Genomic DNA, 27914 nt, shown 5'->3' on the forward strand with positions numbered 1-27914 from the left:
TTCCTCTGGGTCTTCCCAGTGCACCAGGCCCGAGCACTTGTCTCATGCATCCCACCTGGGCTGGGGATCTGTTTCACCATAGATAATATACATGCTGTTCTTTCGACAACATCCCACCCTCACCTTTCTCCCACAGAGTTCAAAAAGTCTGTTCTGTATTTCTGTGTCTCTTTTTCTGTTTTGCATATAGGGTTGTCATTACATCTTTCTAAATTCCATATATATGTGTTAGTATGCTGTAATGGTCTTTATCTTTCTGGCTTACTTCACTCTGTATAATGGGCTCCAGTTTCATCCATCTCATTAGAACTGATTCAAATGAATTCTTTTTAACGGCTGAGTAATATTCCATGGTGTATATGTACCACAGCTTCCTTATCCATTCATCTGCTGATGGGCATCTAGGTTGCTTCCATGTCCTGGCTATTATAAACAGTGCTGCGATGAACATTGGGGTGCACGTGTCTCTTTCAGATCTGGTTTCCTCAGTGTGTATGCCCAGAAGTGGGATTGCTGGGTCATATGGCAGTTCTATTTCCAGTTTTTTAAGAAATCTCCACACTGTTCTCCATAGCGGCTGTACTAGTTTGCATTCCCACCAACAGTGTAAGAGGGTTCCCTTTTCTCCACACCCTCTCCAGCATTTATTGCTTGTAGACTTTTGGATAGCAGCCATCCTGACTGGCGTGTAATGGTACCTCATTGTGGTTTTGATTTGCATTTCTCTGATAATGAGTGATGTTGAGCATCTTTTCATGTGTTTGTCAGCCATCTGTATGTCTTCTTTGGAGAAATGTCTGTTTAGTTCTTTGGCCCATTTTTTGATTGGGTCATTTATTTTTCTGGAATTGAGCTTCAAGAGTTGCTTGTATATTTTTGAGATTAATCCTTTGTCTGTTTCTTCATTTGCTATTATTTTCTCCCAATCTGAGCAGCCCTCTTCTTATGTGTGAATATTTTAATGGCACTTAAAATCAGAATCAGCTCCACCCATTTTGACTATTTCACCTTGCGGAGGCTAGTTTCCTCAGATTGCTTGTGCTGGTGTGTAGCATTTCAACTGACTCCTTTCCTAACTTTTGTTATGGAATCAGAATAGGAAAAATGAGAATGGAAAAATTGTCTGATAGCCATAGAAGCACTTATGCCTTGTTTAGGTAGTTAAATTTCTTTTTGTTAGTAACATTATTATTCTCTTGGTTTGCTGGGCTTGAAATCTGAGTCATCTTTGAATTCTGCCCCCTTTGATATTTTTAGTAAACAAGCCTTATCTGCTTTTCTATTTTCATGTCTCCTCTATTCGTTGAACTTTCTGTTACCAATCTTAGCTTCCTAGGCCAAGACCCCGTAATTTCATGCTTGTGTTTGAAATGTCCCTTTACTGCTTCTTATCTATACTGTGTCACCCACTTGAAAATTTGCTGGAAAATTTTCTTCAGTATATCCCTTTAATCAAGCCTCTTTTCTGTTATGAGCTTTGTATGACTCTTCCCTGGCTTGCAGGAAAAAAAAAAATACAAAGTCCTCTCGCTTACATTTGAAACAGTCCTTTATCTGATACTTTAGGCCTCCAGTTTCAGCTCTTGCTATTTCCCAATAAAATCCTTCAGTTAATTATGGTATACACCCATTATATTCTGAGCATAGTAGAGAACTATCTCCATAGTATTTATCTTAAAAAACAAAACTTTATATGAAAATTTCTAGTTCACAAAGTTAAAAAAATAAGAGTATAAAGAATTATCTAGATATCCTTAGATTCACTCTCTGGTTTTATTATTTGCATTCATGTGGGCTCTTACTCTTTCCTCTCTTTTTTTTTGAATTATTTGAGGGTTATGTTACATAGACTGTGCTTCTTTCCTTTAATACTTCTGCTTATTTCCTACGAATAGGGTCATTCTCTCATATAACCATTGTATGGTTATCAGCTTCATAAATGGATGTTAATATAGACCTGTTGTCCATCTTCCAGTTTTGTCAGTTGACCTAATAAAATCTCTCCCAGCAGTTTCCCTTGCTTCTTGTAACAGAAGCGAGTCTAAGCTCAGCTCAGGTACTACATGTAGTTACTATTTTTCTTTAGCCTCCTTTTTCCTGGAATATTTCCCCAGCCTCTTCTTTGTCTGGTATGACATTGACATTTTTGAAGACTGCAACCCTTCCCCTCCCTTATGTTCTTCATTTTCTGTTTGAAACAGGATTAGAATGAGGTTATGTGTTCTTGGCAAGGATACTGCATAGGTGATGTGATACATCGAGAAAGATGTACACCTTCTGGAGGCACAGGATGTCTTCCGTCCCTCATTGGGATGTTAATTGTGATCACTTGGCCAGTGTGTTGCCTGCTTTCTCTGCTGTTAGAGTTTCTCCCCCTTCTTTAAGCAGTGATGGGGGAGACAATGCCAATACTATGATTCTCATCACAGTTTGCCCTAGATTTAGCATTCATTGATGATTCTTGTCTGATCTAATTTTTTACTATCATGCTTCCAAAATGGTCATTTTCTCATTCCATTCCCAGTGGAGCTTTTTCATCATGCTCCTGTGTCCTTGTGGGAAATAGTTTTAGAGACCAAGATCCTTGGTAGGTGTCCTTGTTGCTCCTAGATTGTCTTCTCTTCTTGACCCCTTCAGTGGACACAGCTAGGAAGTCAATGCATGTTTAGACATGTACATACATAAACATACTTGTTCATGTACACATGTACGTAGCAACATGCATCTACGTAGTTTATAAATCATGTGTTTATGTCAGTATGTCCAGTTTCGCTCCACATCTGCAGGGTTTTTTCTTTGCACCTCTTACTTTATATTTTTATATCCATTTTTATACCACTAGAGCCTTGGTTCCCAACATAGTACATTTACTTATTTGGTCTATCCTATAATATATCTAAAATCATTTCAGATTTGCTTTGCCCACTTAATTATAGTAAACAAAGTGAGTGGGGAATTTGTATATAGTTTTGCCCAGGACTGAGAGGAAATCCTATATTCATTTTTTTGACTTACATGTTTGTATTTAAAATTTTTTTATTTTTAAATTTTTATTGGAGGTTAGTTGATTTACAGTGTAAATCACTGTAAATCTGTAAATCACTGTAAATTTCAGGTGTAAAATACTATATTTTTAAAATACTTGAATTAGTCCTCCCTCCTTCTACCTTCCCTTCCCTCCCCATTTTTGTTTCCCACCCTTACTTGCTGCATGATGTAATTGTGATATTTGTTTGAAATGAAATAAGGTTTATTTATTTGTGTGCTTGAGTTTCAGTTTGTTTTAAAATGCTCCTCATTCTGATTCTGGTTTTATGTTGATTATGTAGAATATGAATACGTTTTCAAAGGTCAAAATTACACAAAAGATAGACATTCCCTTCTGTATCTTTTCCACCCTCATTTTCCCCATTTCTCAGAGGAAGCCACCTTCAGTGTTTTCTAGAGTGTTCTCCTGTATTTTCTTTTTGTAATGACAAGCAGATATATGTATTTTTTTTTTTTTCCTTCCTCAATTGCTCACCAGTAACAGAATCTACTTGCAGTGCAGGAGATGCAGGTTCAATCACTGGGTTGGAAAGATCCCCTGGAGGAGGAAATGGCAACCCACTCGTGTTCTTGCCTGAAAAATCTCATGGATAGAGGAGCCTGGCAGGCTGTAGTCGAAAGAGTGGCAATGAGTTGGACACAACTGAGCAGCAGCAGCAGCAGCATAGTTTTCATTATGTGCATATACCGTAGGTTATTCAGTCAGGTTCCTACGTATGGGTATTACCTAGGTTGTTTCCAGTATTTTGCAGTTAAAATGATGCTGCAATGAATAACCTTGTAAAAATATATTTTCATATTCTTGGGGGGGATATTTCCTTCAGGATAAATTCTTAGAAGTAAGATTACTAGGTTGGAGGGTAAATGTATATGTAGTTTTTGCTAGATGTTGTCTAATTACACTCCATAAGCATTATGCCATAAGCATATGAATTCACACCAGCAATGTGTGAGAGAGCCTATTTCCCCACTCTCATATTGTATAAGTTCTACTTAGTGTTTTTTTAGCTGCATCCACATTATTGAGTATATCAGTAGTTTATTTTTATTGCTGAGTAGTATTCCATTGGGCTTCCTATTTTTGGCTTCTATGAATAAAGCTTCTAGGAATATTTAAGTGCAAGTTTTTGTTTGGATTTTTTTCCCTCTTGAGTAAATACCCAGGAGTGTAATTGTCTTATGTTAAGTGTGTGCTTATCTTTATAAGAAATTGAAACTGTTTTCTAAAGTGGCTGTACCATTTTATATTCCACTTGCAGTTTATGAGAGTTCAAGTTCCACTTATATCTCTTTATGAAACGTCTGTTCAAATTTTGTGCATTTCTTAAATTGGGTGGTTTGTTTTCTTATTGTATGACTTAAATTTTCCTGGGTACAAATTCTTTTCTGATATATTTTGAGAGTATTTTCTTCTGGTCTTTGGTCTCCCTTTTCATATTCTTGATTTTTTTTTTTTGAGAATATAGGCATTTTGAATAAAATAAATTTTTGTTTTGGCTTATGAGTAATCGTTTTTTAGTGTGTGAAGAGATCTCTGCCTATTAATGAGTTTATGAAGATTTTTCTCCTTTGTTGTAGAAGTTATGTAATTTTATCTTTATATTTAGGTGTGTGATCCATTTTGATTTAATATTTGCGTGTGGTGTGAAGAAAGGATTGAGGATACGTTTTAAAAAACATTGACATTCTGTTCCATGGCTATTTGTTGAAGACTCTTTTTTCCATTGTGTTGCTTTTTAATTGTGTGTGTGTGTGTGTGTGTGTACACATGTGTGCTCAGTTGTGTCTGACTCTTTGTTACTTCATGGACTGAAGCCTGCCAGGCTCTTCTGTCCAAGGAATTTTCTAGGCAAGGATAATGAGTAGGTTGCCATTTTCTCCTGCAGCAGAACTTCCCGAACCAGGCATTGAACCTGTGTCTTCTGCACTGGCAGGCGGATTCTTTACCAGTGAGCCACCTGGGAAGCCATTTATATATGTAGTCGGAATCTGTTTCTGGTCTTTATTCTGTTCCATTGATTCATCAATCCTTAGGCCCATCAATCCAGTGCAGCTTTATAGTGAAGCTTGAAAGTAGGTGGTGTGAGTGTTTCAACTTTTTCTTCTTTGTCATGATTTCTCTGGGTAATCTAAATCTTTTAGAATTTTGGTACAAATCTCAGGATATGTTTGTTAGTCCCTGCAATCTTGTCAGTCTCTCTGAGAAACTGCCCTGTAGTATCTATCCAGCTTGACCATTCTGAATTCTCGCTATTATCTTGTCCATTCTGCAAGATTGCTGGGCTCTGTTGGAGTTCTCCTCCCTCTGTTGTGATCTGGGAAAATTGCCTCCTAGAAGGAAGCCTGGCTGAAGGCAGGGCTCACGTTCTCATGTTGTTCCTTCTCCCCTCATGCCCAGTTGTTTTCCTGATCTCAGGGGCCACAATTTCTCACTGCTTGTTCTCTGATATTTGAATATAGTTTGTTCAGTTTGTGTTGGGATGAGTCTCATTATTCTCTCTTGACCTAAATTGGAAGCCCACAGTTGATTCTTGAGTTAATTTAAAAAAAAAAAAAAAAAAAAGGGCTTTTCTCATGCTGTGCCAAAAGGAGCAGAAAGATATGTTTAACCATAGAAACTTCTTTGATTGTTATTTTATTTACTTTTGGGGCTGTGCTGTGCAGCATGCAGGGTCTTAGCTCTCTCACCAGGAATTGAACCCAGGTCTCCTGCCATGGAAATGTGGTGTCTTAACTACTGGACTGCCAGGGAACCTCCCTGAGGGTATTTTATTGAACAGCTTCTGAGACCAGAGGATTTATTTCTCTCTGGAAGTTTTCCTAAGGAATATAGGCTTGCATTTCTAAAGTCTCTTTTATTCTTGTATCTTGAGACTAGGAAACCAGTCTCAACAAAGTCTACTAGATTTCATTTGCAGGACCTATAAATATGAATGAATTGTCTCTCCTCCCAGTTCATCAGATTTACTGAGTCTCTGGCTTACTTTTGATGCTGGTCCCTATAAGCAAAGAATAGGTACCAGGCCTATAGGTATTGACTTATAAACTGAAGTCATTATTTGTTAATGATGGGCTTGTCATGCCTCACTAAATGAGAATTATTCTCAGTTATGACATTCAAGATGCAGACTTGATTATCCAATTATCCTGATAAATGGGTTGACAGATTTTTATCAAACCTATGCAATTAATATTATTGACATGAAAAGTAGAGAGACTCAGTTTTTATGTTTCTATTTTTTCCCCTGCAATTTGAGGACATCGAATCAGGTGCCACATAGAATGCTTTTAGAGTACATAAGTGTAATTTATTAAATTGAGGGCTAGATATAGAAGAGAAAAAAAAAAGGGCTTCTTTATAGAACCCATCGGAAAACATAATACTAAACAAAAATATTTTAAAACAAATAATTGCAGTTAAAATCTTCACTAGTTCATTCAGTCCTGTGTAAATCTGTTTTGCTGAATCTTTTTTTTTTTTTTTGCAGTCTGCTTTGAAGACATCATCCACTTAGGTGTATAAAGGGGCCTAGAAATTTTGACTTAGTTCTCCCTCCAGTACAGTTGTGAACTTGTGTAAGTTACCTTAGGTCAGTAATCTGTCACCCAGAATTTATTTCATAAAATATCTAGATTTGTTATCTTTTATTTATAAAAATATTAAGATATGTAATCTTTTCCATGAGAATCTTAGACTTCAAGGCAAACAGCAGAGGAAAGCCGAGCCACCGATTTGGCAGTTAGACATTTTGGATGTCCTTCATTCATCATTATGGACAGGAGTTTTCATCTGATGTTCTTAATTGTTGGCCTGAAGGAGTACTTTTAGTTCCTGAAGTATTTGAGACTAATTGTCACAGATTTTACTTATGTGAAAATGTTTATTTCACATTCATTTTTGAAGGATTCCCTGTATATAAAATTCGATGTCAGTTACTCAGCACTTGAAAGATCTTGTTCTGTTGTCTGATTGTTTCTAAAAAGGTAATTTTTATCTTTGTTTCTCTGTATATATGGTCTTATGGTCTTTTTTTTCTTGTGACTACTTTCAAGATTTTCTCTTGATGTTTGAATTTAAATACTTGGACTATGATATACTTAGGTTTGGTTTTCTTTGTATTTATTCTTCTTGGAATTAACTGAACTTCAGTGTGTAGACGGTGTTTTCATCAAGTTTGGGGAAGTTTTGGCCATTATTTCTTGAAGTTTTTGTTTTTGCTTCTGTCTCACTTCTGGGGCTCCAGTTAACATGTTTGATAGACCATTTGCTATTTCTCACTTGTCCTTTCCGTTTGTCTTCAATTTGTTTTCCTTCCATTCTTCAAGTTTTGATAACACTTTAAGTTCAGTTACTTTATTTCTTCTCCAGTCTGAATGATACTCAATAAGAAAGTACTTTTCTGTTTCAGCCTTGTTCTTACAACCCAGCGTTGTAAAGGGCTTAAGCCAATGGATTTATCAAAGTTGTATAACTAGTTTGTAATGTAACTGAAGTTACAACTTACATCTTGATTCTTTGCAAACTTTAGACCTTTCCTTTCTGTAGTTTGTGAACTTTATGTTGTAATAAGTTGCAGTCATTTTAAATATTCATGCTGAGGAGGTAGAGGATACTTCTTAAACATTATACAGTTGCAGAAAATTGAAGGTAAGTTCTTATTTGTGGCTTAAGAATGATTTTTAATAGAAAAATGTAAGTATCACTGAAGTCAGTAATACTTTAGAAACTTACAGATGACATTACTCCAGCAATGAAAGTAAGCCTTTGGTTATTTAACAGAAAAATTCAACTTTAACTATAGAAATTCTAACATCATGACTTTCTGGAGTTTAGGCTGTGATATTATTCATGGTCTTGGAAATAAACTCTTTGAATACAACCTCAGTTAATGGATGTATTTCATGTAGATTTCTGAAACTGATTTTTATGTCATCTTTGTTAAAATTAAAACACTGTATAGTTGGATAGAGGAATGAAAATACTGCCAAGGCCAGGATAGTTATCACATGCTTTCATATCATATTTTATTAATAATATTGTAGTTTCTAAAGTTCTAGCAGAAGTCCTGAGAATCTTGATATTTAGAAAAGGTATTGCATATGAATGATGTTCTAAGTTGTAAGAACTGTATTTGTTTCTGTCCTTCAATTTAGTTTGATATTGAATTACTAGAGTTTAAAGATAACAGTTTTAATTATAAACTGCTTTTTATGCTTTATAATTAAAATGAATTAAACTCATGGAAATCTGTAAAGCAACTGTTATTTAAAAACCAAACAGTTTAAGTGAACTGCTCCTCCCCTACTCAGTGTAAATGAATGATGATTAGATTAGGAGGTGAAACTGTCAGTAAGATGAAGATATTTAAAATTGTTTTTTAAAGTGACGTGCGTAGGGATGGGTTGAGAATCCATGGTACTTGGTGATGACCAGCCTGGTAAAGGCCATACTTCTTCACTGTTTTCTTTTTGTAAAAAGACTGGTAGGAAATTCTAGTGAACGTGGCTGGAAAATAGTAACTTCTCATTGAGGACTTCAGATGGGCCAGTTCTATTGAAAGCCTGTTGTTGGAACAGCTATAAATGGTGCAGTTAAACTCAGAGATTCCATGAAAAAAGGAGTAGAGTATTTGATGTCATAAGTTTTAAGGTTTCCGGGGATTTTTAAGGGGAGGAATGGAAATATTTAAGGGTTTGGGCTCTGATATTGGAAAGACGTGGGTTTAATTTCTAGCTCCATCACTTACTAGATATTTGACCTTGAGTGAGTTATTTTACTTCCCTGTTTTCTTATTAAAAGGAATAAAGTTGAATTCTATACTTTCATCTGTTCTTTGTATCAGAGGACTGCAGTGGAGATTGAGTAGTAGATGAAATACACTCAACACAGGATCTAGCTCAAATGTTAGATTAAGTATTTTTCCACATAATTTTTAAAATTTAACATTAAAATTATGCAGTATTTTATATGAGCAAGAGTATATATTATTTGTGAGTTATAAAGCATACTTTGATGAACACCTGTAAACCTACTACTTAAATTTAAGAGCGGGAAGGTTGTTAGGTATATCCATTCCCTCTGTGTTTCTCCATGAACTCATCTTGCCTGGATCCCAGAAGTAACAGTTTCCTTTAGTTGCAGTTGCTTTCAAAAAAGTTTGAAAAGCCACACATGTATGTGTTCCTGAACAATGTTCAGTTTTGTCTTTCAGCTTTACAAAAATATAAGGAATGTAGTATACTTGCTTTTTTAACTTTTGATTGCTTTTAAGATTCCACCATGTTGTATATGATTTATTTATTTTTTCTGCTACTATATTGTAGTCTTTTGTATGGCTTTATTAGAATCTTTTACATTTGGGATTGAACATTAGTTTTCTCTAGTTCTTGATGCATGAATGATATTTCAATGAACATTTTAATATATGTCACTTGCTGCAGAGAGACTTGTTATTACTCTAAAGTTTTAAAAGATAAACTTGATTTTTAACTGCTGATATAATAAATTTACTTTTAATGGGGAATTTCTTGAGAAAAAAGTAAATTTTCTTATTGAAATAGCCCTGTTTCATTAGCTAATTTATTTTATACAAGTCATGTATTATTTATCACAGGATTAGCAGTATGTACTGCAATGTTTTTAAACAACTTTATTAAAGTATAATTTGCAGACAATAAAATTCACCAACCTTACATTTACAGTTTGAGTTTTGGCAAGTGTAACCATTATCTCACTTAGGACAGAAGACACTCCCACCACTCCCTAAAGTTCCCTTGTGCCCCTCTACAGTTTGTCCTCTCTGCTGGTAACTGGGCTGTTTTAAGTCACTGCAGTTTTCCTTTTCTTGAATTTCATATAAATGGTAATCCCCTTATGTGTGTATTATTTTGTAATTGTTCCACCTTTCCTGAATATTCTATCCTTTTTCGTCTTTGTATTTTCATTTTGGAAGAGAGGAAAAGGGAGTGAGGGAGAGAAAGAAAAAGTATGTGTGTGTATTCAGGCTCACTGGTGCCACTCCTCTCACCAAGCAGCTCTGTCCATGGACAGCATTCTTCATTTTTGTTAGTGATTTATTTTTTAATTTATTTTATTTATTTATTAGTGATTTTGATTTTAATACTCTCATGTGCTTCCGTCTCTCTCCTTACATTCTCCATCTGTTCCTGTATGTTGTCCACTTTTGCCATTCGAGCCCTTAGCATATTAAGGGCTTAGCATATTCATACTTAAAATTGCACAAGTGATTCCACTTAAAAAAATTTTAAAGACCCTGCCTCTTTCCTGTTTACTAGCAGTCTTTGGAGGATTCTTATATAGGTGGCCACATTAAAAACTTGTACTAAATGTTCACAGTAACAGTGTTCATGTTAGCGGAAAAGTGGAAACAGCCTAATGTCCATCAACTGATGATTGGATAAATATATATCTATGTAATGAAGTACTGTTACATGTTACAACATGGATAGGCCTTTAGGTTGAGCCAGTCACACAGTATGAACTGTCCAGAATAGGTGAATCCATAGAGACTGAAAGTAGGTTAGTGGTTGCCTAGGGTGAGGGTGTGAGAGAAGTTGGGTGGGGTGGGGGGGATGGAAGCATGAGGGGAGTGACAGCTAAGGGGTTTCTTTGTGCAGTAATGAAAATGTTCTGGAATTGACAGTGGTGACAGTTTGTGTATTTTAAGCATGTGGTATATGAATTTTATCTTTTTAAAATTCTTGCTGTTGGTATTTTTTATTTTTAGTTGGAAGATAGTTGCTTAACAATGGTAAATCATATCTTAATGAAGCTGTTAGAGAATATAGCTGATGTATTTAGGAATACTAAGAGTTCTATGATGCCAAAAAGGAATTTTATGGGAAAATATGGGTACTTTTCTAATGGCACTGACTTCAGAAGGTGTGCTGTCTACCTCAAACTTTTCTGAGATTCAAAAATAACGTGTTAATTAAACTCACCTCAATTTTTAAAAAACCTTAGTCTTTTGTTAGAGTAGTTGGCCTGAAATTACAGGGTTAATGTTAATTCCAGCCCCATATCTTCATTTGTCAAGAAAGTTTATGTCAAAAAGACTTTATTCAAAAAAGAATTCAAAATTATACCCAAATCCATCTACACTTTTCTATATGTCTGCTAAATGTTTGTAAGTTACTTGTGGATATTTTGCAGTTATACATCGAGAAATCAATTTTTTGCTCTCAAGCTTATAAGGCCAGTTAGAAGATACTAAGAAAGCCATAATTTGGTGGATCTGCTCTCTTGGGCTGATGAAGTGCTATGGTTTTAAGTGGAAAAGCGAAAGTTATTTTACTGGAGATAATCTGATTACACTAGAGCCCTCACTCCTTTTTTATTTAGGTTTTAAGCTTTTAAAAGATTCTTTCTGTGCAATGATGACTGATGACTAGTGATGTATTTTAAATGTGGAGGTCACTAGTTTTATGATATATAGGAGAATATCAGTGTATTTATAATTTTGAAAGCTTAGTTTGAATTTAATGTTGGTGAAAGATCAATTTACTTTTCAAAGATAGTATTTTTTTGTAGCATAGGTCGCATACTACACAGAAAAACTTCAAAAAGAAAATTCCTATTAATAGTTTTGTTCTATTATTAAAGTGAAAAACTGCTTAAACTGGTTTACTTTTAAGGATGAAGCTTTCTGAATATGTAGAGAAAACTCTTAAAGTTATAATACCCATCTTTGGCACAAATAACAAACTGCTCTACTAGTGTAATCACTATTTTTCTGTTCTTGGTAAAAGTGGATGGAGGTAAGGTTGTAGTAATTGTTCACAGTCAGGGTTTGTTAAAGGGACAGTTTTATTAGACTTGGAAAATATAGACATAAAGTCATCAGGTTGGTAATAATATAGATCTTGTAGTATTTAATTTTGTAGCTTAATTAAGAATATAATTGGCCTTAAATATCAGCTCAATGATCCAGAAATACAAATAATCTGGTTTATATCACAGTTATCAGTGGCCCTGTCTCTCATGTGCCAAACTCTTAGAGTAGTTACTTTTTTATTACTCTGTTTTCAAAAGAATATGTTTGGAATCTGTAATTTTTAACATGTAAAGCCTGCATTATTTTGAAGTTGATATTGAAAACCTATAAACTTCTGAGCTTGAGTAGTATTTTCTGTGTATAACCATTACATGCAGCTGGTGTGTTCAAAATTGCCTTTTCTGGTACTCTGCTTTGTGAAAAATAGTATGTATTGGACATGAGTGTATGACAGCTGACATTTATCAAGGATAACAGGAGCTCATTTTCACATTTTAAATACTTTGAAAGCTTTGCATGTGCACACATGCTCAACATATGTTCCTAAGATTTAAATATGTTTTCCATCATGTATCAATCTTTAATGAACTTCACATATTAAGCTCATACTGTATGAGTCCACAGTCAACCTAAAGATCAGAAGTATAGGGCATTTAATTCACCTCCATAAAATTTTGTCTTTCATAGTTGAAAAATCATTCCAAGTAAAAATGAACCTAATGTTTTCCAGGTAGCACTCCTGTTACATAATGTGTGATTTGTCATTACTTTCATTCCCCTACTATAAAATTTGCCCCTCATGTAGAAAATGGCCTTACAGAAACTTTATTTTTGCTACATTGACTGCTAGCATATTGTTCTTGGTTTAAAAAGATTTTTATAGAGCTAGTTGTTTTATTGGAGGGTGACCATAAATAGAATTGGAATTGGATGATTCTTAATCTAGTTCTTAGCCTTTTAAAGTTTTCTTTAAAATGAGATTGTGATAATAATTTATAAAGAACTTTAGAACTGCAGAGTCCATAATGTGTTGGCAAGCTTGTTAATTAAAATAACACCTTTATGGTTGATGCAGTTTTCAGATACTGCAACCCTTGGATATGTTGACATGCAGATCACATTGACTTTCTGCAAGGTAACAGGAGACATGCTTTGACTTCAGAAGATAAATTGGCCATGCACAGCTGTAATCCTACTGTCTCTTCATTTCTAGACTTGATTTAGTAGTATAAGGTCTTTGATTTCTAAACCCTGGGAAATAAGTTGAAATATACTTTTTGTGTGTTATTAGAATTTATATTTTGGCTTTTGATAAGCCTGTTATGTGGTGTAAAGGTACCATGTAAATTGTAGGCATTTTATTGCTAAAGTAACTCCCAATTCCATTTGAAATATAAGAAGCCCGAGTTTTGTCCCTTTCTGTTTTTCTTTCAACAATTGAAAAAGAAGCCATTTTATTAAGAATGATGAGTAATGAATGGGATTTTAAATTTAGGCTAGTTAAATTGCCAGTGTCTATATTTTAAAAAAATTGTAGTGGAATTAGTTATGAATTTTAACATGATTTTTCAAAGAAGAAATTGTCCTTAAATTGCGACCCAAGTGTCCTTTTTAATGCAAGATACTGTTTCAACAAATTATTTTGACAGGAAAATGTACAGTATCAGAGAAGTTTAAGGAAAATATTTGAATTGTTTACATAAGAACGGTTTAAGACCACTACCAAAACTATATTTGTAGATCTGAGCATCTTTGAGAATTTAGTGCTTCTCAAATGACATCTCTAATCTCCTGTTAGGTCCCAAGGTTTAGATTTGCTTAATTCATGGCAAATAGACGGGGAAACAGTGGAAACAGTGGCTGACTTTATTTTTCTGCACTCCAAAATCATTGTAGATGGTGATTGCAGCATGAAATTAAAAGATACTGACTCCTTGGAAGGAAAGTTGTGACCAACCTTGACAGCATATTAAAAAGCAGAGACATTACTTTGTCAACAAAGGTCCATCTAGTCAAGGCTTTGGTTTTTCCAGTAGTCATGTATGGATGTGAGTGTTGGATTATAAAGAAAACTGAGCGCCGAAGAATTGATGCTTTTGAACTGTGGTGTTGGAGAAGACTCTTGAGAGTCCCTTGGACTGCAAGGAGATCCAACCAGTCCATCCTAAAGGAGATCAGTCCTGGGTGTTCATTGGAAGGAGTGATGTTGAAGCTGAAACTCCAATACATTGGCCACCTGATGCAGAGAGCTAACTCATTTGAAAAGACCCTGATGCTGGGAAAGATTGAGGGCGGGAGGAGAAGAGGACAACAGAGGATGGGATGGTTGGATGGCATCACCGACTCGATGGACATGGGTTTGGGTGAACTCTGGGAGTTGGTGATGGACAGGGGGGCCTGGTGTGCTGTGGTTCATGGGGTCGCAAAGTCGGACACTACTGAGTGAATGAACTGAACTGATTCTGCTAATATTGGAGTTGGAAAACACAAATACATTGTTTCCTGCATTTATTTGAGTTGTAGAGGTAGTTATTTTATAATTATTCTCTCTTTCAAATAACTTTGATTCTGTCTGTAAATCATAAGATTCTTGTGGGAGCCATCTTTCAGGCCTACCATTTGCTCACCACTAAGCTTTTTGTTTGTTTGTTTTGGATGTGTGATTTTTTAAAAACTTCTTTCAGCAACCTTGTAAAGGTGATGGTATATCCACTCTCAAGAAAAGAACATTAAGATGCAGAGATTTAAATTTGTCAAATACCGTATTGGGGCTTAGATCAAATCTGTGTTCTTTCCGTTTTTTACTTCACTGTGCTGCCTGCTGGTTGGATTCATCAGTCCCCGCTCCCCACTGCACCCCGCCCCAGTTCAGTGATTATGTGTGTGGTGTCTGGCCTAAGAATTGATCCTAATCTATTGAGTTTTGTTTCAAATGTGGGCTTAAGCATCCCGTTCTAACCACATCTATTCAGAGTTCTGATATTTGGTGCTCAGATAATGGGCAGTACCATCTTTTTTATACTTAATAATTTATTAAGTTTTGTATTTTATTCTTTTTAGAACATTGTTGCTCTATATGTATTTTCATGGCTGTTGATTATCTTATTAAGGATTGTAATCATTTAAACTTACTTGAAGATTTTATTGGGTGGTTAATTCATCTTTTGGGATCAGTGCAATTTCTTGGCCATCTTTCTTAGGTCAATTTTTAAATCCACTTGGTAAGTTTAGATTATAATTTGTATCTTGAGTGGGAAGTTTTTCTTTTTTTTGGTGCACTTCGTGTGTCCCCCTTTCACTGTCCCTGGCACTCATAGCTTATTTGTGTTGCATTCAGAAATCATTTCCACCATACCGTTGGCCTATTTTCAAGATTCTATTCTGAGGTATTATTGTAATATCAGAACTATGCATGATGTGGGTTTTGTATGTACATATTTTCTTTGATTTACAATGGGGTTACATCCCAATGAGCCCATTGTAAGTTGAAATGTGCCACTGCCCAGTATCATGAGAGAGCATCCTACTGCTTTTCGCCAGCTGGGAGAAAAATCAAAATTCAGAATTTGACGTAAGATTTGACTGAATGCATATCCCTTTTGCACTGTTGTAAAGTTGGAAAATCGTAAGTTGAACTTTTGTAAGTTGAGGACCAACTATATTACCTCCCCCACTTTTTTTTCTTACATAACTATAGGTAACAGTGTGATATAATCAGCTAGATAGCTATTGATAGAGCTTTTTTTATTTTACCTTTCAGGAATTTTATGTTTAATTTCTACTTATGAGCCTTGCTTTTTGTGTTACCTTGTGCATGACTTAATTTCTTGAGTTTCTTTGCTAGTTCCTAGTGCTAGAGTTTAGTAGGTTCATAGAGTCATCAACTTATTGCTGTATGTTTGTTCTGTGTCTTGGTCCATAGACATATTTGTTAGGTTTATTATGATTGTATCTTTCAAGGTTAAAAAGAATATCTTGTCATTATTATATTAAGAGCAAGGGGGGAGAATGTCGTTGGTTGAAAGCAGATTCCACTACATCATCTCATCAGGAAGTCCTCTGTTCTTTTGATCACACAGCATGGCTTATTTATATAGGCCTGCATATAGTAGATACTGGAGTATTTATTAAATGAGTGTGTAGAGAATCTTGGAGAAGCTGTACTGATATCAAACCCTCAATCCCTACTTTAATCTAGGACAGTGCTTCTCAAAGGTTGGTTTGTGAACCCTTGAGAGTCCCTGAGAACCTTTTGTGGAGTCCACAGTGTTAAAATTGTTTTATAGTAATATATTTTCCATTTTCATCCTGTTAATGCTCTGATGGTACAAGAGCAGTGATGCATAAAACTGCCGGTGTCTTAGTGTGAATCAAGGCAGTGGCACTGCCAGACTACTGGTCGTCAATTACGTTTTTCACGCCTCTGTGCTCAGACTTAAAGGAAAAAAAACAAAGAAAAACTTGATATAAACTCCACTTCTTTATCACTTGGGATTATCTTTGATGAAGGAACAAAATTTGCTCATTTCATTAAATCTTGACAGTTGAGTACTGTATTTTTAACATTCTTTTAGTGAGAATGGAAAATATGCAAAAAACACTTCTGCCTACCAAAGTAGGATGGTTGTCTTGGGGAAGAACACTTGTGTGATTGGCTTTTATTCACAACAGGCCACATTTTTTCATGAAATATCGTTTTTACTTGAAAGAATGACTAACAAACTGTGGTTTTTGGAATTTGGGTATTTGGCAGACAGTTTCTTAAAACTGAGCAAGGTGAACCTATCGCTTTAACGAAAGCATCTGAGAGTATTTGTTGACAGTGGTAAAGTTGGGAGTTTTCAAGTAGAAATTATGTTAATTTTGAATCTGTTACCATGACTGTGACAGCTTCTCAGCCCTCAAAGACTTTATGAATGAGATGGATGGTGATATTAATGTGGAGTTTTTGATATTGTATAATGTATCAGGATTTGAAAATCTGCTTATTCAGTGAACCAGTATTATCCAAATGATAATGTTTGATGTTGCAGAATCATGCATGGGTAAAAGTTTTTTTCAGAGTGTAAGTTAGTATTTTAATGTAACAGTATGAAAGTTCACTGATAGGGTTTCAGATTGCACTTTGCAACTGACCTTTAAGAAAGTACCACTTTCTTAATGCCAGGGATTGCTGGCAACACCAGAAGCTAGGAGAGGGTGGAGCAGATCTCCTTTGGAGCCTTCAGGAAGAGTGTGGCCCAGTCATGCCATGTCAATTTTGGACATTGAGCCTGGAGAACTTCAAGAGAATATCCTGTTGTTTGTGGTAACTCGTTAACAGTAGTCACAGGAGACTTAATACAGTAAGCAAATCTGAGTAAGTTGTATTCAGGGTATGCCTCATGTTATTTTGTTTTGTTGTGTTTTTTGCAATATTTTGTAAGTTTGGAAGTATTTTCAAGTGAAAACTGAAAGTACCATTTGTCATTTTAGCATAATATCAAGGAAAATTATTTATAATGAATTATAAAAGGCTGTTGAAATAGTCTTTCCTTTTACAAGTACGTGTATCTATGTGACTGGATTTTCTTCATATATTTCAATCAATAGGACATATCGCAGCAGGTTGAATGGTATAGTAGATAAGAGGATCCAGCTGTCTTCTGTTGTCTGACATTAAGGTTTGTAAACACGTGAAACAGTGCCACCTCTCATGCGATTGTTTTGTTTCAGGTTATTTTTCATAAAATTGTTAACAGTAATGTATAATGGACTTGTTTTTAAATGTAGTAATACTTCAAGTGTTTCTCAGTATTAATTTCTAATGTAAATATTGATAGACAATAACCCACATAACCAAAGCTTTTTAGAGTTCAAGAAATCCTGATATTAAAAAGGTGGAGAACTTCTGACCTAGTGCATCTGGTTAGAACTGTACCAGCTTTTGACTTAAACTTTGCACCTCGTTGTATCTTTGAATAGCTATGTGACATGGTGTACTATGTCTGGTACTCAGTTGTTCTTGCTTTTAAATTACATGAAAGTCTTAGTTGCTCAGTCGTGTTTGACTTTTTGTGACCCCATGGACCTTAGCCCGCCAGGCTCCTTGAATCCTTGGAATTCTCCAGGCTAGAATACTGGAGTGGGTTGCCATTCCCTTCTTCAGGGGATCTTCCCGACCCAGGGATCAAACCCAGGTCTCCTGCATTGCGGACGGATTCTTTACCATCTGAGCCACCAAGGAAGCCCTTTAAATTACATATCAGCCATTAATTTTCAGTGGAGATGTTTTATAGCCCAAAATACAATTTGTGATTCTACATATACTAGTTTGTTGATTTCCTGGCACTGGGTCATCAGCTTGTTGGAGGCCAAAACGAAACCAAAAGAAACCCCCAAAACAATAGCAGCAAAAAACTTGTCTGTTTTGATCAGCAGTTCATCCCAAGTATATTGGTATAGCAGATGCAGTTTCCTTTGTGTGGCCAACAGTCAGACTCTTTAAGATCCCCTGGAGAAGGGAATGGCTAGCCACTCCAGTATTCTTGCCTGGGGAGTTACAGGGACTGAGGAGCCTGGTGGGCTGCAGCCAATGGGGTCGCAGAGTCGAAAGCACTGAGTGACTAACACTTTCACTTTCACACTTAAAAAAAAAACAAGAAAAACTTTCCCTCCTCCCCAGTTTTATTGAGAAAATTGTTGACATATGTCACTGAATAAGTTTAAGGGGTTCAGCAGGATGGTGTGGTTTATACATATTGTGGCATGATGGCCACTATAGGTTCAGCTACACCCATCATCTCACATAGATACGATAAAAGGAAAGAAGGAAAAAATTTCTTCCCTGTGATGTGAACTTTTTAGGATTTACTGTTAACAACTTCTCTGTATTTCATACAGCAGTGTTAGCATAGTCCTCATGCTGTATGTTATGTCCCTGTTACGTTGTGACCACTCTCAGGATGCTTGCTGAAGTGGGTTTTGGTTTTAACCAGTTTAGTTGTATGAATGGTTTTACAAGGGTTCATAATTAAAATTTTGCCTCAAATGTTCTCTCACGATAAGGAGATGCCCCCCCCTTTATTTATTCCACATGCATAGGCAGGTTTGTGAAGTACACAGAAAGGCTCTTTTAAGTCATGAGTCATAGAACTGACCTTTGAATAGAAAGAAAAAAACCACACTATGTTTCATGTGAGATTATTTGAGTGATGATCTTTTCATCCTGTTGCTCAGTAGTTCATAGAATCGCTTGCTGCAGATTTCTTCCCTTGAACAATCATGATCTAGAGGTACAGCTTTTTAGCTCCACATAGTATAGTAGGTATATTTTGGAGGAGACTAGGAGGCAGTTGAAGTTTGTTTTGGACTTTAGCTTTTTTCAGCCATGCTACCACTACACCACCCTCCAACAGGTAAATGATGTTAGGAATGCGTTCCTACTTTCTTTTTGGACTTTGGTATATATGCTCTCATTCACTGTTTGTATTACTGTCATCCTGAAATCAGTAATGACTTTTGGAGATTTATTTGAAAAGAGAACTTCTGTCATCAGACATATAACTTCTAGGCATATGGAAGCATTATTTTTTAAAAAAGGATTCTTTTGAATTTTAAGGTTTTTTAGTGTAGGGGTGGAATTATAATCACTAAAGAGTAACTATGCTGTGAAGTCAGAAAAAGAAAAAAGGCAATGGAAACAGCTAGGACTGAGCACAGACTAACTGTAGTCTACATGATGACCCATTCAGGAAGTCTTATGAGTCACACTTGCCATGTCGTGTTGCTCAAGTAAGAGGCCATCTGCCCCAGTGTCTTTTCTTTTCGAGAAGGAAATCAGGCTAGGATGTTTTTCCTGTGATACGTTATTCTCTCTTTTTCTACCTTTAGTACCTGTTTTTGGAAAATTAATTCAAAGTGCTTCGTCATCTTATATTTCCCTGTTGTTAATTTTTGAGATGTTAGTCTTATAGGGAAACTCAATGTAGCTTCTCTGTAGTCTCGATATTGGTGGACAGAGCTAACTTCAGGACTGCAGGGGAAAGTGTCTTGGTACTTCAAGCTTTTTTACTCTGCAGGCATTCCCATTTTATCAGCATCTGTCTTGCAGTTGACCCATGGTCACCATTCCCTGTATCATTCGTTACTTGACTAGTGCTGCTTCTACAGCAGCTTTGCTGCTCTCAGTCGTTTGGTTGCCAGGTGACTAATGGCATCATTTCTTTAGTTTTAACATTTCTTTAGAAAATTTTCTTAAAAATTATTTTTGACGGTGCTGTGTCTTTTCCTGCTTGGTGGGCTTTTCTCTAGTTGCCACGAGCAGGGGCTCCTCTTCACCGCGTTGTGCGTGCTTCTCACTGTGGTGGCCTCCCTTGTTAGGAGCGGGCTCGCAGACGTCAGTAGTTGTGGCCTGTGGGCTCAGTATCTGTGGCTCCCGGGCTCTGGAGCACAGAGGCTCAATACGTGTGGCTCCCGGGGTTAGAATATCTTTTCTTCTGCTAGACAGCCTGGAATAGGAGAGAATGAGGAACATGCTGTGATCATCTCTCCTTTATATCTTTATTGCTTATTAATTAAATTTATATCAGATTTTATTTTTGCTCTGTGCACACACTCCTCTAACTCCCCACTGCTTATCTTAATCCAGAGCTTTACCACTTACCTTAAGGAGGTTGAACACTTTCTTCTTCCTTCCTTCCTTTCTTTTCACTTACATTTTCATTATGTGCCAGGGGACAGCCTTAGGTATAAATAATACTTTTGATGTGGAGATATTTATGTCTGTCAAAGAAAAAAAAAAAACGTCAAATCCAGAAATACAAAGAGGTCTTCAAAAAGAACCAGCACTCTTTGCTTTACCTGGTACGTTTGAAGGTACTTGGATAACCTCTTCAGAATCTTCTAAAAGCTTCCTGCTTACTCTTTAATTACACTTATTTATCTTAAGGACATAGACAGCTATGACAGTAGTTTTATTCTGTCTCCATGGTTTTATATTAGCTACTAACTGCCATTCACCACACTATTTCAGTGGGAAAATATTTTGAATTCCAGTCAGCTGTCTGTACACTGAAGATAGCCTGAATAGTTCTGGCTAATTTATTTGTCTGAAGCTTTTTAATTTGTTGTTGTGTGGGATATTTAACTATTTGTTTTTCAAATGAGAACAAAATTGATGTTGCTGAACGTACATCTTTGTTTGGTATGGTGTACCTTGGAGGGTTCACCATTTTGCCCTATTCCGGTTGCTTGCTTTGTATTGCTTTTCATTCTCACAATAAACATAAGAATATGGAAGATGTGATTATTCCCAGTTTTTACAGGCAGTCAGCTTTCTATAGGTGACAAAAGTCTGATTCCAACAAAGCCCTGCTGTCTTTTTATCGTACCACAGTACGTCAGCTGAAGAATTCAAACCCTTGAGTTTTATTTTGATAGATATCTTGAAGCCAGCATATTTTTTTTGGAATGGGAATATCTAAGTGAAAAATGACATGTCAGAAAAAAAGCAGAACTGTTCTCCAAGGTATTTAGCCCCGTCCCCCTAGTCTTCTCTGTATTTTAGGAATATTGTGGTTGGTCAGAAGTATAGCTGATGGGAAGGGAAGAAAGAGGAAAACTGAAGTTGGAAAGAGGAACACAGGGAATGGTGGTATTAGGAGTGAAAAGAGAGAGGGAGTTTGTAATAAGATAGTCTCTGCACGTTTATGTAATGGTTTAGAGCTGATAGTATAGAAAGTGGAGACAAATGTGGATAAGAGTAGAGTGTAGTATTGAAAATGTGATGAAGTATGAAAAATGCATTAGAATAAAGGAGGGGATGGCTTTAAAATTAAATTATTTTATTTATTTATTTTTGGCTGTGCTGGGTCTTCGTCGCTGGCAGGCTTTCTCTAGTTGCAGGGAGTGGGGGCTACCCTTTGTTTTGGTTCTTGGACTTCTCACTGTGGTGGCTTCTCATTGCGGAGCCCAGGCTCTCGGCGGGGGGCTTCAGTAATGGCCGCTTGTGGGCTCTAGAGCACAGACTCAGTAGTTGTGCAGCAGGTGGAATGTTCCCAGACCAGGGATTCAATCCGTGTCTCCTGCATTGGCAGGTGGGTTCTTATCCACGGTGCCACCAGGGCAGTCCCAGGACAGCTTTTTCTAATCGGATAATTGCGAATGGTTTCACCAAAGGTGACAGTCATTTGATCCTAAAGGATGACTAAAAGTGTTTCAGTATTGTAGATAAGAGAGGGATAGAGGGGACATCTAAAAAGAAATAAGTGACTTAAGGGTTAAATACACATAGGAGCTGTTTTCATGAATATCTTTTGTCAGAATCTTTTAGGTCACTTGGGTGGTGGAGGTGGTGGTGAGGAAGAAGTACAACTAGATAGTATGTTGTTTAGGAGTGAAATAATTTATTATTATTAATAATAGATAATAAAATAGCTGAATCAGGTTTATGATGTTCAAGCTTATGTCTCATTCCTGTGAATGTTAAATTGTCGGAGTCTCTAACCTTTAAAGCTACCAAAGCATTACCCAACTCGTTAGTATGCTGTCAGGAGAGGGTAGTTTGATTTCAGTGGAATTGGCTTGCTTAACTCCCTCTGCACAGTGTATATTTGTGAACTTCATCTCTGTTGCTCATGTAGAGGTTGAGAAGTCTCTTGGCAACAAGCTTCCAGTTGCATCTAGCACCTGCCTTGGCTAATTGGTATGCCCAGTTCTGGTACTGGAACCTCTGGGGAGTTTGTGTTTGAGTTCAGCTTCATCAGGCTTAAACCAGAGCATCAGTGTAAAGGGGCTTTGGGGTCAGCTGTTGATTGAGAAGGGGTACAAGCAGTACAGTGCAAGCAGCACAGAGAGAGAAGGGAGAAGGAGACCTTGTGGATGAAATAGCTGTTACTTCATGTTTGGATGTTTCTCAGCTCAACTTACATATTAAAAGTAAGATATTTTATTGCTCTTTGCTATCCCCTTTCCAAATCTGCAGGCATTAATAACTAAAGATAGAGGAAAAGAATTGACCAGGACCTGAGATTTATAGTGTTTTGTGGCAGATGTCCATGCCAAGGTAGTTTATTGTTGATACAGTTCATATGCTTTTCCCCTGTTTTTAAAAAACTGTAGGCTAGTAGGTTTCCTATTGGTTTTGCCTTCATTTTAACACTTAACCAAATTATGTTGTTATAATTGTATGTTTTCCTCTTCTGCTTGCCTGAGAGTTCTAATAGTGGGTGGTGTCATTTATCTCTTATTTTCTGGTCCCAGAATGGTCTGGGCATGCAAATGTTTGAACAGAAATGAAATTAGATTTAAAAAATGGATTGCATTAGGTGATTTATAGTGCATCCTACTAAGCATACCAGGTTCTCAACAACAAAACAAAAGGATATTGCAAGTTAGTTTTTATTTGGACCTGCCAGCCCTTGGCTTTCGGCTCTTATCCTCCATACCAAGATTCAATTAAAACATAAAGGTAGGAGATAGTCACTGGTGAGGAAATGTCCATAGTGGCTCCATGTCTATGGACTTAACCTCCTCCTTTGCTTTTTTGTCCCCTAAACACACACGTTTTATTTCGTTTCCTTTCTTTGCTCAATGGTGCTGGTTCTCTTGGAGCTGCACAGAAGACTGAAATAAAACCTCTAATTTTATATTTTAGAAAATATAATCTTGTAGGATTAAGCCTAACTGGTGATGACTATCTGTATACTATATTTGAGTAAGAGTGTCAATTTGGAACTGACATTTTGGGTAGTGTGTTTATGTACGGATGTCTCATATATCTTTCCCAAGGGTAATTTTTTTCTAATTGGCTTAATCAGCCTCTAGTTTTATATAATGTTTCAAGCAGTTTTCAATAAATAATTCAAATTCACAGTTGTATGAAAATTTTCTTAAGTTACTGAGATTCTCAGGAGACTCCCAGAAATACTCACTAATTGACATATTTAATCGTACCTTGTGTAATATATCAGACAGACAAGCCTGATAAATAAACCAGATTATTGGTGGGATAGTCAAAAGTACTTGTCTCTAGCATTTAATCTTGGGAAACCCAAGAATGAAAATACTTGACAGGTTATTTTGGTTATAGTTGGGGCTTCCCAGGTGGCTCAGATGGTAAAGCGTCTGTCTGTAATGTGGGAGACCCAGGTTCATTCCCTGGGTCGGGAAGATCCCTTGGAGAAAGAAATGACAACCCACTCCAGTACTCTTGCCTGGAAAAGTCAATGGACGGAGGAGTCTGGTAGGCTACAGTCCATGGAGTCAGAAAGAGTCAGACACGACTGAGTGACTTCTCTTTCTTTCTTTTTCTTTCTTTTGGTTATAGTTAATGCTTTTCTGAGCTAAGTTTTTTTCCTTGTCATGTGAGCCACTTACTGTTGGTATCAAGTAGAAATAAGGGTCATGGTTAGTAGAGGGCCATTTATTTGGTGACTGTAGAGTAGTGGTTGATTTTTAGAGGCTCGAGGGAAATAGCAGCATTAGTACCTGCTGAGCTGGAGCACCTCATTGCCTCTAACCCTAATACTGCACGTCTTCAAACCCTCATGTGACAGCTTCTCAGTGTTCTTACTGATGAGCTGAGAAACTTTCCAGTTAACGTGTTAGTAGAGATGGTGTGATTCAACAGTATGATTAGTTAAATATTTTTTTGGAGTGGGGGATGAAATGCCCAAGGAACATCTGATACATATTTTTTTGATTATAAAATTCTAAAAATATTATAATCCCAGCTCTGCCATCTAGTATCTGTGATCTAGATGCTGTTTTATCTATAAAATGGGAGTAATAACATACTTTGGAGAATTGTGAGAAATTATATTAAATATATGATACGCCTAGTACTGTACTGCCACAAAAGTTGTGTTTCCGTCCCCCTTCCTTATTGATTTAGGAAAATGAAATGTTTTACTTGGTCTCTATGCCATTGGAGATGTACTGGGTAACTTACCTCCTTGGGCTTCCCTGGTGGCTCAGCTGACAAAGCATCTGCCTGCAGTGTGGGAGACCTGGGTTCTATCCCGGGTTGGGAAGATCCTCTGGAGAAGGCTACCCACTCCAGTATTCTGGCCTGGAGAATTCCATGGACTGTATAGTCCATGGGGTCGCAAAGAGTCGGACACGACTGAACAACTTCGCCTCAGTTTCACTTTACCTCCTTACTATTTTGGCGTGTCGTGGCTTTTCTTAGGTGCCCTCCCTCCCTGAGTAACTTCTTGCTCACCTAATGGACACTAGCATTGTTGATTGATACCGCTTCCTTTTGGACATGGAGTACTTCCTGTATCTTTGACCATCTGGATAGTTTGTTGTACATAATCAAGATTTTCCCTCCTGTCTTAACTGTGAATAACCAGAAGGAAAGGTAGTTAATGCTGCTAAGCCACATGTCATCATTTTCGTGGCTTTTGAGCTGGCAGATAAAATTCTTTGTTGCTTTTTAAAAAATGTTCATTTTCTACCAGTTTGTTATACTCTGTGTGTCTAAACGTAAACCTGTACCACAGCTTAGTTGTATTCTATAGAAGGGCCTGTAGTATTTATAGAGGAATTTTATCCAGTTGCTGTAAGATTTTTGCTCATTTTAAATCTGATTTATCATGAATTTACTTATGGATTTTCCAGATAATACAGAAATAGGTAACATCATATTTTGAGAACATTGAAACTTATTATAAATTTCTAGTATTCTATATTGAAATAGTTGTATAGAATATTTTGCTTAAATGTCATTTTAAAGTGTTCAGTTCAGTCGCTCAGTCGTGTCCGACTCTTTGCAACCCCATGAACTGCAGAATGCCAGACCTCCCTGTCCATCACCAACTCCTGGAGTTTACCCAAACTCATGTCCATTGAGTGTACACTGTCATATTAATGTATTTAAGTAGTATAGCATAGAACTTTTAAGCAGAAACATTTCATATAAGGAAAATAATTGTAAAAATGACTCAAGGACCTAGACAGTTGAGTTTACATTGAAAGATAGAATTCATTTTGGGCCTTTGGATCTGATTCAATGAAAAGTTTTTTGCTCTAGTCTTTCGTTACTGTAGTGTCAGAGATGTGAAAAGCCTTCTGTGATTAGGTTATATTCTACCTGTAAGTGTGTTTGAGGTGTTACTCCAGTTTAACTGTCAGCTGGGGAACATCTGCATTTCCAACTTCAAAATATATTATGAACCTCACTGTTGGATAAGAGTATAGGTTGTTTGGGAGTGGGGCAGGTATATTTTGTGGTCCTGATTTCTTTTCAACTCAACTGTGTGGATGATAGTCTATCTGTAGGGGATCAGAATTTAAAAGGGGCTCAGTATCAATAGACTGTCCCGATAGTCAGAGGTACTGGGAAACTCTTGTGCTATATTATCTCCCCTTTGAATTTGGATTTTACCAACTCCATATATTCTTCAAACTAGATGGGCTATAATTTAAGATGTAAAAATGTAAGCTGTACAGTTACTGATCTCTGTTTCTTAACTTTTCTGGGGGGGGGGGCAGGAGTTAATCTACTCGTGGGCCTGACACATGTTCCATTCCCGCCTCCCACCCTAATTCTTGACTAGTGACTGAAAATGGTCTAGATTTAGTGTGTATATGCCGTATATGCTGTGAAAAGAATAACTAACAAAACTAGATAATATATCCCCCCAGATAAATATAGTTTGAGTCTGGCTTCACCAGTGAGAAGTAGACAACAGGCCTGGCAAGTAAAACAAATGCTTTTTATAGTTTTTTGTGTTCATAAATAAGATTAATGCCAAATAAATAGGAAACTGTGCACAAAGAGTTTGTTGTAGTCATCTGTTTTTAGGAATTATTGTATTATTAAATATGTGGAAACTTATTTTTTGGGACTGAAATATTTCTGTTTGTTATTTCTCATGTTGAACATTTTCTTTAGTCAAGTGACATTTAAAGATGTATTTATTCTACTTTGATTTTTTTGTTATACAGTATTTTGTCATTCAGACTTGTATATCATGTGGTCTTGTAGGCATTGTACAGTGAAGGTAGTACCAAGGTTTCTCTAAGTAAGAGCTAGGAAAAAACAAATCTGTCAATCCTGTTTCTAAAAAATGGAATTTGAAAATTATTTTATATCTTAAATAGTTATACCTTCATGTTTGAATAAACACCAATACTGTGGTTTTATATTAGAATCGTGCATTGGTATATTTTTGGATAATTAGCTCTGTTACTAGAGATCATGGGACTCTGTGAAAGAGTAAACTCAGTAGCATGTAGACTGCAGGCATATGCACATTCTAGCTTGCTGTTCTGTTACATCAAGAGGAGAGCCACATGTGTATTTGGACATAGTGTTAGTTCTTCAGTCGTGTCTAACTCTTCACGACCCCCATGGACAGGCTCCTCTGTCCATGGAATTCTTCAAGCAAGAGTACTGAAGTGGGTTGCTGTTTGCTTCTCCAGGATATCTTCCTGACCCAGGGATCAAACCCTGGTCTCCCGCATTGCAGGCAAATTCCTTACTGGCTAAGCCACCAGGAAGCCTGTATTTGGATATAGTTAGACATATTTAGGTTTCTCTTATATGTACATTAACATTTTCTTTACATGAATGATATGTGCACCTGTCTAATTTACATGATAATTGTGATTATTGATTTCTTTCATACTCAGATTTTCATGGTTTTGATTCTCTGTTGATATAATTTATTGTCTCTAAAAATTCATTTTGGTGACATCCTATATCAACCAAACAAGTAACAATTTAGAAAGTGTAACCTTTAAACTTTTTTTGGATGCATGAGACAAGTGCTCAGGGCTGGTGCACTGGGAAGACTCAGAGGGATGGGATGGGGAGGGAGTTGGGAGGGGGGATCGGGATGGGGAACACATGTAGACCCATGGCTGATTCATGTCAATGTATGGCAAAAACCACTACAATATTGTAAAATAGTTAGCCTCCAACTAATAAAAATAAATGAAAAAAAAAAGTTTAACCTTTAAACTTTTTTGTAGATCAGAATGGAGGAAAATCTAAAATACAACTGCAGGGGTTGAATGTTCCATTTACTTAGTACTTTCCGAGGCATGCTTATTGGTCACCTGTTATATGCTAGGCACCTT

At 36.5% G+C, this 27914-nt stretch overlaps 1 protein-coding gene across 6 annotated transcripts in view; it reads left to right on the forward strand.

Moving 5' to 3' along the window:
- The window catches only part of NCOA3 (nuclear receptor coactivator 3), a 127422-nt gene that overhangs the window by 60974 nt on the left and 38534 nt on the right, over nucleotides 1-27914 (forward strand). The window lies entirely within an intron of this gene.

This window comes from Cervus canadensis, chromosome 10, assembly GCF_019320065.1.
Source record: "Cervus canadensis isolate Bull #8, Minnesota chromosome 10, ASM1932006v1, whole genome shotgun sequence".
NCBI lineage: Eukaryota > Metazoa > Chordata > Mammalia > Artiodactyla > Cervidae > Cervus > Cervus canadensis.